Genomic DNA, 12,768 nt, shown 5'->3' on the forward strand with positions numbered 1-12,768 from the left:
AACTTAGCATTGCACTGAATCTGCATTTGGATATTTAATTTAATGAACAGTTAGACGGTCATAACTGCATACAATGAATTATTTTGAGTAATTTCTCATTTCTTGTGTTTAAACTTTTAGTTACCTTTGACCCCTGAAGATGTAAGTCAAACGACTTATGAAACTTGTCGGGTTTGTTTTTTATTGTTATTTATTTTAATAAACATATGGTCCAGTTACTGGAATCTTTCTTATGAACTTCTAAACCACAGAAACCTACGCCTACATTATCAGATCTTATATTTCTATCTTCTGAGGCACTTTTTATTGTATCAATCCACCTATATCTTGGTCTTCTTCTGAGTCTTTTTCCTACCATAGAACACTTGTTTTGGTAATCTTTCCCTCTTTCCTAATATCCTCGTTTTTAATATGATATTGCCATTGATGCTATCTGTTCATGCCCCTAATCTTTCTCAGGACTCTCATATCTGCCGTCTCTCGTCTTTGGTCAAGTGTTTTAACTTCTGACCCAGCTCTCAGATCCATAAGTTGAAATTAGCTTGAATACTGTCTTGTATATAGCTAATTTGGTGTTTTGGCTAATTTCTGTCTTATTCCATATAAATTCATTCAGTTGACTTCTAACATATCAGCTTTGTTGATTCTGTTGTCTATTTCCATATTTAATTCACCATCTTCACTAAAAATTGAGCCTAAGTAGCTGAAATGTTTTACTTGTTCCACAGGTTCTCCATTCACAATGCAGTTGATATTTTCAATTTTCTTCCTATTTTCATATTTTTGTCTTTTTAATGCTGATCTTCATACCATATCTATTACAACAGTTATTCACTTTAGTCAGGGAATCATGCAGACTTGTAGTGGATTTATTTAGAAGTATAACATCATCTGCATAAAGCAAAGAGCTGAGACTAACATCTCCAATTTTGATGTCAGGTTTAATACCACTTTCCTTCATAATGTGCATCCTCATCTGACACCAGATTTAAAATTAAATCACCTTCCTATACTTCCTTCAATTCTAACTGCTGACTTATAACTCAAATAAAGACTAAGTATTGCTTGATATAATGCCCCATTGACACCAGGTAACTGTAGCATTTTGAATAGCTTCTCTCTTGGCATCTTGTCTTATGCCTTTTCCAGATCTACAAAACTTAAAAACAAATCTTTGTTATATTCCCATGCTTTCTCAGCTATCTGTCGTAAAGTGAAAATCTGATCCTGATAGGCCTTTATTTGGCCTGAATCCAGCTTGTTCTTCACCAAGATTCTCTTCCAAAATCCTTCTCAACCTTTTCTCAAGTATTCTTGCATTTATTTTACCAGACACTCAGTAGAGAAATACCTATGTAATTCTCACATTCAGTTTTATTTCCTCTTTTATATATGGGTACTATAAGAGCTCTACTACAATCATCTGGATTTCGTCCTTCTGTCCAGACCTGCTGACCTATGTAGTGCAGCCACTGTAAGAATTTTATACCTCTACACTTGAGCATTTCTGGTCAAATATCATCTATTCCTGCTGCCTTTCCACATTTAAGGCTTTTGATCGATTTTTCTACTTCAAGTATGTATATGTATTCCTGACTGCATACCTGGTTAGTGTTTTTTACCACTGTGCTGTCATCACTACTTATTTCATTTAGCAATTTTTCAAAGTAATTACTCCATATTTCAAGCATATCTTTTTCTCCAGTTTTTCATGCTACCTTTATCATCTCGAATTCATTTTACAACACTCTTTCCTCCATTTCTGAGCTTCTTCAACAACCTCCAGCTGACTTATTTGCCAGGTACTTTTGATATGCTTTCTTCTTTTCCTTCACTGCCTCTTTAACCTCCTGTGTGCACCTGGGAGTTCTGATTTTTCTATCCTTACAGACAACCTCACCACATGCCTCTCTGGCTGAATCAATCAGTGTTTTCTTCAGGGCTTCCCACTGAATCTCTAAGGTTTGGTTGCTGTTCTCAAAATCTTTCATTTTTAATTCAGTCATGTTTGTGTATTTTAGTCTACAGTTCACATCTGAGAGCTGCTCAACATTTATTCGCTTCAAAACTTTCTTACATGTTCTTCTTTTCAATATGAAATTCAATTTTATCCTGCTCAAAACTAAATGGTGATCACTTCCAATTTCAAATCCTCTGTACACTCTGGTATCCTGCCCCAGGGAGGAAACATCACTATCAACAATAACATAGTCAATGAGACTTTTCTTATTCCTTGCATCTTCTCTCCATGTGAATTTGTGCCCATTTTTATGTTGGAAGAATTATTATTAGTAACCAGTCCATGTCCTGAGCAAAAATCCAACAGGTATTTGCCATTATTATTAGCTTTTCTCTTTTCTCCAAATTTTCCCAAAATATTTTTGTATGTCTGACAATAATTTCCTACTCTGCTATTTAAATCCCTAACAAGGACTAAATTTTCCTTTTTCATTCTCTAAGGCCTCAAATATATCCTCCACTTCTACTTAGTATAACCTTCTGTGGGACCATAGGCACAAATAAATCTCATTGTCCAGTTTCCCATTTTCATGTTTGCCCACATCACTCTACTTGAGACTGCCTACCATTCAAGAAGATTAGCCTCATATTTAGTACTATGGCTACTCCTTCATTTCCACGATTGTCATTGCCTGAATATAACATTTTGAATTTATTGCTCAGATAGATTTTGACCAGTGTGTGTTTTTGACTTTTTTGTTTCAGTCGACACTACTATGATATCATATCATAGATACACAGAATACACAGCTGGCATGTACATCCACCAATTTGAAAGCAAACCCATATCATCCCATTTCAAAAATAACAGAGATAATAGTCTGTCCTCAAACTGACCTCCTACTTCCCTTACCTTAGTACTCTAAAATAATGGAGAACATCATAAACCATAAACTTCATCACCTGTGGATTCACTAGTCCATCAGTAATTACCAGTATGGATTTCATCACTAGAACCACATGTCATGAAAATGTTTTGGAGAAATCACTTTCTGTTTCCAAAGATTGGGTCTGGCATGGCCTGCAATTAGGGTATGAAGGTAAAGCATGTCAGTGAAGTTGTGAGTTTGCAGAAGGGAGAAGAGTAAAAGAGTTAATTGTTTTAGCAATTAACTCTTTCTTCTGTCTTGGTATGATAGGACAGAGTAGACACAAAGAACGTTGATTGCTAATCAGTGTCAAACAGAAATGGTGTGAAGTATGAATGATGTATAGAATGATTTTGATGGATGAAAAGATGTATATATGCCTTTGAGAAACTACATTTAAATGTGTATTCTACACTGGGATCATTTAATTCCATAGCTATTGAAATGATTCGATTAATGAGTAGTAATCTCAGCCATGCTGTGTATTGTTATTACTGGCTGAGGATGAGGGGAATTGGGGTTGTTACCAATGGTTCCTCTAAACTGTGCATGTGTGTGTGTGTGCACGCGCGCACACACACACTGGTCATAAAGGGAGGGAGTACACATTCCTAGTAATTGCATGCAAATATTTTTGCTCTTTCAGAATTTCTAATTTACAATCTTTTTATTTTATTTATTTATTTATTTATTTTTTAATTGGTTGCTTAAGGGTCAAAGCTGTATAACTCAGAGGAGACCTCCACATAGCCTTTAAAGGAATGTGGAGAACCGACCAGGGCTTCTGACCTAATGTCCAATCCTCACCTTCTCATGGAGCATCCTGTTAGGTATCTACCTGGATAGTGAATGAACAAGGATGGCTGGCAATTTGGAATTTAGCTAACCAAATTGTATTCTTATTGGCTTAAATCGCAATGTTAAATGATGGCACAACATGATAGAATTTCATGCCGGCTGGGGCGTCGCCCGGTTAAACAAGGCCCCAGTTGTTTTCACCAGGGAACCAGGGCGAATAGCGAAAAGTCAGCTACTGGAACAAATCCTAAAACACACTCCCAACTCAATATCACCAGAATTGAAGATCGGTACTATCAACATAAGAAGCCTGAATGGCAAAGAAATGGAGCTAGCTGAGGAATTAAAGTACCAGATCGACATAATAGGGGTGACTGAAACAAAAAAGACAAAACTGGTGAGCTCTCTATTTGAGCAATAAATACAAAATGATATATTCAGGCAATGACAATCAAGGAAAAGAAGGAGTACTCATAGTATTCAACACTAAATATGAGGCTAATCTTCTTGAATGACAGGCAATTTCAAGTAAAATGATGTGTGCAAATATCAGAATGGGGAATTGGACATAGACATAATTATGATCCCACAAGTTCTCCTAAGATAGAAGTGGAGGAATTTTTTGAGGCTTTAGAAAAAGCAACTGACACAATGAAAAAGGAAAAGTTGGTCCTTGTTGGGGATCTAAATAGCAGAGGAAATGATTGTCAGATATACAAAAATATTTTGGGAAAATTTGGAGAAAAGAGCAAGCTAATAATAATAGCAAATGTTTGTTGGATTTCTGCTCAGAACATGGACTGGTTATTACTAACACCATGTTCCAACATAAAAATGTGCACAAATTCACATGGAGAGAAGAGGCAAGGAATAAGATGAGTTTCATTGACTGTTATTGTTGATAATGATGTTTTCTCCCTGGTGCAGGACACCAGTGTACAGAGGATTTGAAATTGGAAGTGATCACTATTTAGTCTTGAGCAGGATAAAATTGAATTTCATATTGAAAAGAATAACATGTAAGAAAGTTTTAAAGCGAATAAAAGTTGAGCAGCTCTCAGATGTGAGCTGTAGACTAAAATACACAAAGATTATTGAAGAAAAAATGAAAGAGTTTGAGAACTGGAATCAAACCTTTTAGATTCAGTGGCAAACTCTGAAGAAAACATTGATTGATTCTGCCAGAGAGGCATGTGGTGAGGTTGTCTGCAAGGATAAAAAAATCAGAACTCCCTGGTGGACACAGGAAGTTAAAGAGGCAGTGAAGGAAAAGAAGAAAGCATATCAAAAATTCCTGACAAATTAGTCAGCTTGTGCTCTCAGGGAATACACTGTGTAAAATTAGCTAAACAAAAGTCGTGGGAAGACTTTGGTAAGAAGATGGAAAATAAATATCAAGAAGGTGGCAAAATATTCTGGAGGTTGTTGAAGAAGCTCAGAAATGGAGGAAAGAGTGCTGTAAAAGGAATTCGAGATGATGAAGATGACATGAAAACTGGAGAAAAAGAAATGCTTGAAGTGTGGAGTAATTACTTTGAAAAATTGCTAAATGAAATAAGTAGTGATGACAGCACAGTGGTAAACAACACTAACCAGGCATGCAGTCAGGAATACATATCCATGGTTGAAGTAGAAAAAGCCATCAAAAGTGAAATGTGGAAAGGCAGCAGGAGTAGATAATATTCGACCAGAAATGATCAAGTATTGAGATATAAACGTTTTACTGTGGTTACACTGCATAGTTCATAGGGCCTGTACATAAGGACGAATTCCAGATGATTGGAGTAGAGCTCTCCTAGTACCCATATATAAAAAGGGAAATAAAACTGATTGTGAGAATTACAGAGATATTTCTTTACTGAGTGTTTCTGGTAAGATAAATGCCAGTATACTTGAGAAACGGTTGAGAAGGATTGTGGAAGAGAAGCTTGGTTAGGAACTAGCTGGATTCATCAAGATCAGATATTCACTTTACGATGAATAGTTGAAGTCATGGGAATATAACAAAGATCTGTATTTAAGTTTTGTAGATCTGGAAAAGGCTTTAACACCAGATTTAATTTTAAATCTGGTGTCAGACGAGGATGCACATTATCCCTTTGTTATTCATTATACATGGATCACATTATGAAGGAAAGCGGTATTAAACCTGATATCAAATTGGAGATGTTAGTTTCAGCTCTTTGCTTTATGCAGATGATGTTATACTTCTAAATAAATCCGCTACAAGTCTGCATGATTCCCTGACTAAAGTGAATAACTGTTGTAATAGATATGGTATGAAGATCAGCATTAAAAAGACAAAAATATGAAAATAGGCAGAAAAATTGAAAATATCAACTGCATTGTGAATGGAGAACCTGTGGAACGACTAAAACATTTCAGCTACTTAGGCACGATTTTTAGTGAAGATGGTAAATTAAATATGGAAGTAGACAACAGAATCAACAAAGCTGGTATGGTAGGAAGCCAACTGAATACATTTATATGGAATAAGAGAGAAATTAGCCAAATCACTAAATTAGCTGTATACAAGCTAGTGTACAAACCAATTTTAACTTATGGATCTGATAGCTGGTCAGAAGTAAAACACTTGATCAAAGACTAGTGACCACAGATATGAGAGTCCTGAGAAAGATTTAGGGCATGAACATATGGCATCAATGGCAATATCATATTAAAAATGAGAATATTAGGAAAGAACTTGACATTGTCTGCATCCAGGAATGCGTTAGCAGAGCTAATCTCAGGTGTTATGGTCACTTAAACAGAATGGGCGGGGAAAGATTAGTCAAACAAGTGTTCTCTGCCCTGGTTGGCAGGAAAAAGACCCTGAGGAAGACCAAGATATAGGTGGATTTGTACAGTAAAAAGTGCCTCAGAAAATAGAAATATAAGATCTGATAATGTTGGAGTCTTGACAAGTAACAGACTGATTTGGAGTAAAATTGTAGATAGGAAGTTAGTAATGATGTAAATTTTTCATGTAGTACTATCATATCCTGTACATCCTTTGAGGATAAATGTCAGGAATTTGATGATGATAATTTGAAAGGGGTAAGAGCGGATTATAGAAGAATTATAGTAAGGTTTATAGAGAGGGCATAGTTGTAAGGCCAGAAATGAAAAGACCCCATGGCCATCGAGTACTCTAATAGCATAAGGGTCATAAAATAAGAAGAGTTGGCTAATAAGGCCTTATAGGAAAGATTGTAGGAAAGTAAGTGGATCTTCCTTAAAGTTGAAGAAGAAGAGGTTAGATCCAGCTAGGGGTCCATGGGTGTCTCACTTCCTTTATGATCAAGATGATTGCCCCTTATGGTCCTGTTGGTCCACGAGTCCTTATTCAATATATTCAGACCACCCCACCATATACACACACATACACACATATGGTGGGCTCCCCTATCTGCCACCCAGCGGACATGCTCTCTAGGGGTTACAGGTCCCCCCCCCCCCCAATGAGTTAGGAAAGCAAAAGCCATTAGGAAAAAGAAAACCCAGGACGTCCTCTTGAACAATTCAACAATGACTTCTAAGGCCCAGCTCATGCTAGGCCTAAATCCTTGATATGCATGATGATGATGATTTTTGAACGTACTATAAAAATGAATTTTGTAATAAATCATACTTGTTACTTATTTTATTTAATAATTCCTCTAATGTCTCCATTCCAATATTACTTTAACCCATTTCAACTTAATACACTCTAATTAGTGACTTTTAGCCTGCATCATGTGGATTAACTGTTTTTGATATCAATTGCATAGGCATATTTGTTTAATGTCTGCTGTTTAGACAATAGTCAACTTGCACTTATGCAAATGTGATGGATTTTTGTAGCTTACCAGATTTAAGTGAATTAATGTAGTGATATTAATTAATGTAATTAATATCAATTGCATAGGCATATGTGTTTAATGTCTGCTGTTTAGACAATAGTCAACTTGCACTTATGCAAATGGTGATGTATTTTTGTAGCTTACCAGATTTAAGTGAATTAATGTAGTGCATGTAGTTGCATTGTTACAGCTAGATTTTTAAAAAAATGGCAACATTAATTTGAAAAATATTACATTAGCAGATTTAGTACATTAAACATTGCAAATTCATTTAAGTTTGTGGCTAGACAAATGTGACATCATCTGTTTATTAACTGTATGTATATGCAATATTTAGGTAGCTGAAGGAGCAAGCATTTAGGTTGCCCTTATGCAAATATTTAGCATGCAACATATAAGATAACATCTTCAGTATAGGTACATAAGCCGTCATGTTTATAAAAATTTGAAAATCAGAAACTAAACTTATGTGAAATAAATTTATTAGTTGTAAAATTTTTGTGTGTATCATTGGCATCTTCGGTATGATTGTGTACCATTGTTGTTATCATACTGAAAGATACCTAGGATATTTAGGTGAAAATTTTACAGCTAATTAAATTTATTTCATTTAAGTTTAATCGCATGAAGATGATGAAGTAGGAACTTTCTGCCAACAACTACAGGATGTTATTGATCAAAAAAACAAAGAGGACCTCCTAATAGTGATGGGAGACTTCAACCAAGGTTGAGCGATTTCTACCAGGCATGAAAGATGTAATGGACAAATTTGGAGTGGATGAGAGAAACAAAAGAGGTGAAAGGCTGCTGAAATTCTGTTCATCTCAAACACCATATTTTTCCATAGACCATCACACAAACACACATGAAATCTCCAGATGGTATGATTAAAAATTGTATTGATTAAATTCTGATTTAAAAAAAAAAAAACTGGAAATCCTCAATTCAAAATGTAAGAACATTAAAAAAACAAATTTTGACTCATGAATTACTGACTGCAAAAATTGAAAAATAGCAAACCAAAGACCCTAAGCAATTCTGTTAACATAGCAAAACTGAAAAATATAATTATATAGTTATATTTATATCTAAATATAACTATAACAGTATTACAAAACAATACAGAAACATAATAGAAACAGTGTTAAAGAAAATAACCTTAGACAGTGTAGAAAATACATGGAAACAGACAGAGCAGTTATGGTAAATGCTGCAAGAAAAACATTTGGTAAAACAATTAGAGCAAATAACAAGTGGATAAACATAGAAATTTTAGAAACTAGAATAAAAGAGAGTTGCAAAAAAATTACTTTGAACAAAGAAAATACAGAAGAAAATAAGCAACATTATAAAAGACTAAATAAACAAAATTAATAGAATTTGCAGTTCTGCCAGAAATGCTTGGTTGGAAGAAAAGGTAAACATGTGTGAAGAAGCCAATAAAAAAAAAAAAGGATAGCAAGATTGTATTTAAAAAAATTTTAAAAGAATTAACAAAAACTTCAAAACAGATTACTAAAAATGCAAGATAAAAATAATATAACTGGAACAATTCAAGAGATTAAAAGGAAAAAAAAAATGGAAAGAGTATTACCAGATACTCTTCTGGAGGGAAGAAGACTGGGAAAACAAATGAAGAGACATCATTATCATAAAATTCCTGATATGTACTATCAGGGGAACAGGATAATTATGATAGTACTGCATGGAAAAGTTACACCATTACTATCGCTCATTCAACAAGACAAAGAGAAAATGCAACATCTAAAATAAAAGAAGAAATTTTGAATGCAGTAAACCAAATTAACTTGTCTAAGTCACCTGGTTATGATGAACTTCCTACTGAACTGTGGAAATATACCTGCATAGCAGCTATCAATTTCCGGCTTGAACTTTTTAATCAAATGCCATATACTGGTGAAATTCCATATGACTGGAAGATAGGCATCATAATATCAGTTTTCAAAAAGGGAGATAAAGGTGTGAAAATTATACATCTATAACATTGCTAAGTCATAACTACAAAAATTTTCACATGTATTATACAAAATAGAATCCAGACTTTAATGAATAAGACAATAGGAGAAGATCAAGCAGGCTTTAAAATTAGGTCTACTAAAGACCATATTTCTATAGTTAATAGCCTGAATGACAGTACTGATACTGGGAATACAGCTTACCCATATACTCCAGTTTTATTGACTTCAAGCAAGTATTTAATTCCATTTCAATAGGAAAAAAAGGAATTATGCAGAGTTGCCTGCTTCCACCAAATTTTATTATCTAAATCGAGGAAATAATCAAAACCATAACTGAAGAACCAGGTCTATAAATAAATGGCACGAACGTCAACCACATTAAATATTGTTAACAATATTATTATTCTTGCAGAATCCAGAGCACAATTGGAAAAGACAATAAAAATCTTAAAGGTAGAGTAAAAAAACTTTTGGAATAAATCAATCTAAGCAAAACTAAAACACTGAAAATAGGAAGTGATGAAGAAATTTCAATAAACTTAGAAAATCATATACTTGAATGGATAAAGCAATTTACATATCTTTATTAATCATAACCTTGAGAACACAGAGAAACAGTAAAATACAGACTTGACATAGGATGGCCTAATATGAATAAATTAACAAAATATGGAAAAATAACAGCATTTCACAAACCTGAAACTAAAACTCTATAAAACCATTATTATGTCTATGGCAGCTTATGGAGCCAAGACATGAAGACTCAATCAGAAAGAAATACAGAAAATCAGGGCATATGAAATGAAATGCTTAAGAAAAATAAATAAATCACTGGTCAGAACACAAAGCAAACGTGCAAGTCAAAGTCAAATTAAACTACATAGAAGATATAGATATAATTCTTAAGCATCAATAAGGATAGTCTGGACACCTCAATAGAATGTCCTCTCAGAGATTACCAAATTTAGCCTTGAATGGAATTATTGGAGGAAGACAACCAAAAAGAACTTTGTTACAGTCTTTGAAGGAAAAGTCACAATTATCGAGCTTCAGAGAGATGATAGGAATGGCTACAGATAGCCAGATGGGGTAGAGATTTCTTATCATATGGAACTCACCCCATCATCTGTTGGATGAGAAAGAAGTTTTAAGTTTCCATCTTTAATGTTTTACAAACACACAAGATCTTTTAACAGAGATGTTGACACCAGTTTTAGACATCAGATTAAATTGAATACTCATTTGGCCTGTGTGCTTCCCTTGACCCACAGATATACTAATTTCATAAGTAATAAAATATGTCCTACTTTGTAAATTTCTAAAGTTGGTCACTCTACTCCTTATTCTCTTCCATAATTAGTCTGCAGATTCATTATTTAAAGTCAACTCTGCTTGTAACACATCTGTCATAAATCTTAAATCTGTTCTCACTAATTCCACTTGCACATCACTCATTCTCTGAAAGGAGGGGGTATTCTTATTCAACACAACCTTCTGCAACTTCTAGGAATGCCCCTAGTACTTGTTTCTTACTCTAGTTCTACCATTTGAAAAAAAAAAAAAAAAAAGAAATCTATCTCTTTTCAGTAAATACCTCTCAACAGTTTAAGCACCATTACAATCATGTTCTTTGCAATCGTACATGAAAAAATGACAGCCATTTTTCAAGGCATTGAATTTGGATTAGTAGACTAAATTGAAATATGAAATAGTCAATTTAAGAAAATATAGGTTTCACAAGTTGACTGTGCAGCGTGTGGGAGGGACTGGGAAGGATCAATAGCATGAAAACATACACAGTTTCTTGACATGTGACATTTTTCATTGTTTTTAAAGAGCACCACACTTCTAAATTTGTCATTTTTTTTCTCACTTGGCCAAACTATACACATGATATTATACTGTATATCATGTGTATTCAGTCATGTAGCATCATTCTGGAGCAATACACTGTCATTTCAGTTTTAGGAGAAAATGACATGCTACTTTCCTGATTAATTTAGCACATCCATTGGCATGCTTCTGCATGGTATATCTAAAATTCAGCAATTTTTGACTTGTGCAGTATGTAAAGAGATTATATAAATTAATATATCTTAGAAATGAAGTACATATTGGTGTATTTTAGCTTCAACAGAAAAATGTGTCTATCATAACACTTGAAGGTTTTTGTGATATTATGTGTGATATAATCGACCAACCTTTGCTGGCAAAGGGTGGTCGATTGGTAGAGCCTCTGCTACTAATGGCTTACGCAAAAAAGTTAATCAAGTTTGAGCATGGTTAGTAGTTGTGGATCAATTGTTCAGTGCTGTTGCACACTCTCCCTTGATGAGTCTTTCAACTCCCTGGAGGTGTCACATAATAATACAAATGAACACAAGTTAAAAAAATAATTTATTAAGAAAAGATAAACATGGATTTGTTTGCTGCGTAACTTTAGTTTACAATTACTTGTCTTGTTAGTAGGTATACAGCTACAGTCTAAAGTTCATTGCAGATCAATATCGTTATTGTCAAAATAACGCTCTATTTCTAAAAAGAAATCTGCCAATCCTCTGGCCTGGTTGGCTGAGTGATTAGCATATCTGCTCTCCAGCCAAAAGACTGCAGTTTCAAGTCCCACCATAGGCATGGGTGTTTGTGATTGTCTTTGAAAATGCTAGTGGTGGCTATTGTTGGTAGATGGCATTTGTGTAGATGAAGTTAGTGGTGGAGACAGACCTGTAGAGCAGGAGTCCTCCCTCAATGAAGCTTTGGACTCCCTGGAGGTGTTACATAATAATAATAGCAATAATGTACATTCCTTTAGCAGTCGGCATGATGAATATATTGCAGCAAAGCGAATAACTAGTTTGAAGGAAGTTTGTATTAACAGTTTTTATAAAAGTATACTTTTATAAAAGTGAGCTGTCCAATAGAAAACATGTTTGTTTATTAGGGAAACTTGAGGGGCAGGGAGGGGGGGAGAGAGAGAGAGAGAGAGCAAAACTAATTGCTTGATGTGTCAGGAAAAAAAAAACATAAAAATAAAGTGAGAAAGAAGCTGGGTATGTAATTCTAACTTAACTTGTAGATACTCCTGGAATTCATTTTTGACCATAATTTATCATTTTAGCTACCTTTAAAATTATCACCCCTCCCTCCAACTCTTTAGAAACTAGCAGATGAGTTCAGTGAAATTTCTCTGAAATTTTCAGTTTCTGTTTATTGTAATTTTTATTTCTGGGACTGTACAAAAGAAATTAGGTTTTTTTTTTT

The 12,768-nt window shown here is 34.3% G+C and overlaps 1 protein-coding gene across 1 annotated transcript in view; it reads left to right on the forward strand.

The window, feature by feature from the left end:
* AlaRS (alanine--tRNA ligase, cytoplasmic) overlaps nt 1-12,768 on the forward strand; it is a 329,791-nt gene that overhangs the window by 108,560 nt on the left and 208,463 nt on the right. The gene's annotated exons all lie outside the window — the stretch shown is intronic.

Source organism: Typopeltis vanoorti, chromosome 9, assembly GCF_054136105.1.
Source record: "Typopeltis vanoorti isolate ZY-2024b chromosome 9, IOZ_Tvanoo_1.0, whole genome shotgun sequence".
NCBI classification, from domain to species: Eukaryota; Metazoa; Arthropoda; class Arachnida; order Uropygi; family Thelyphonidae; genus Typopeltis; species Typopeltis vanoorti.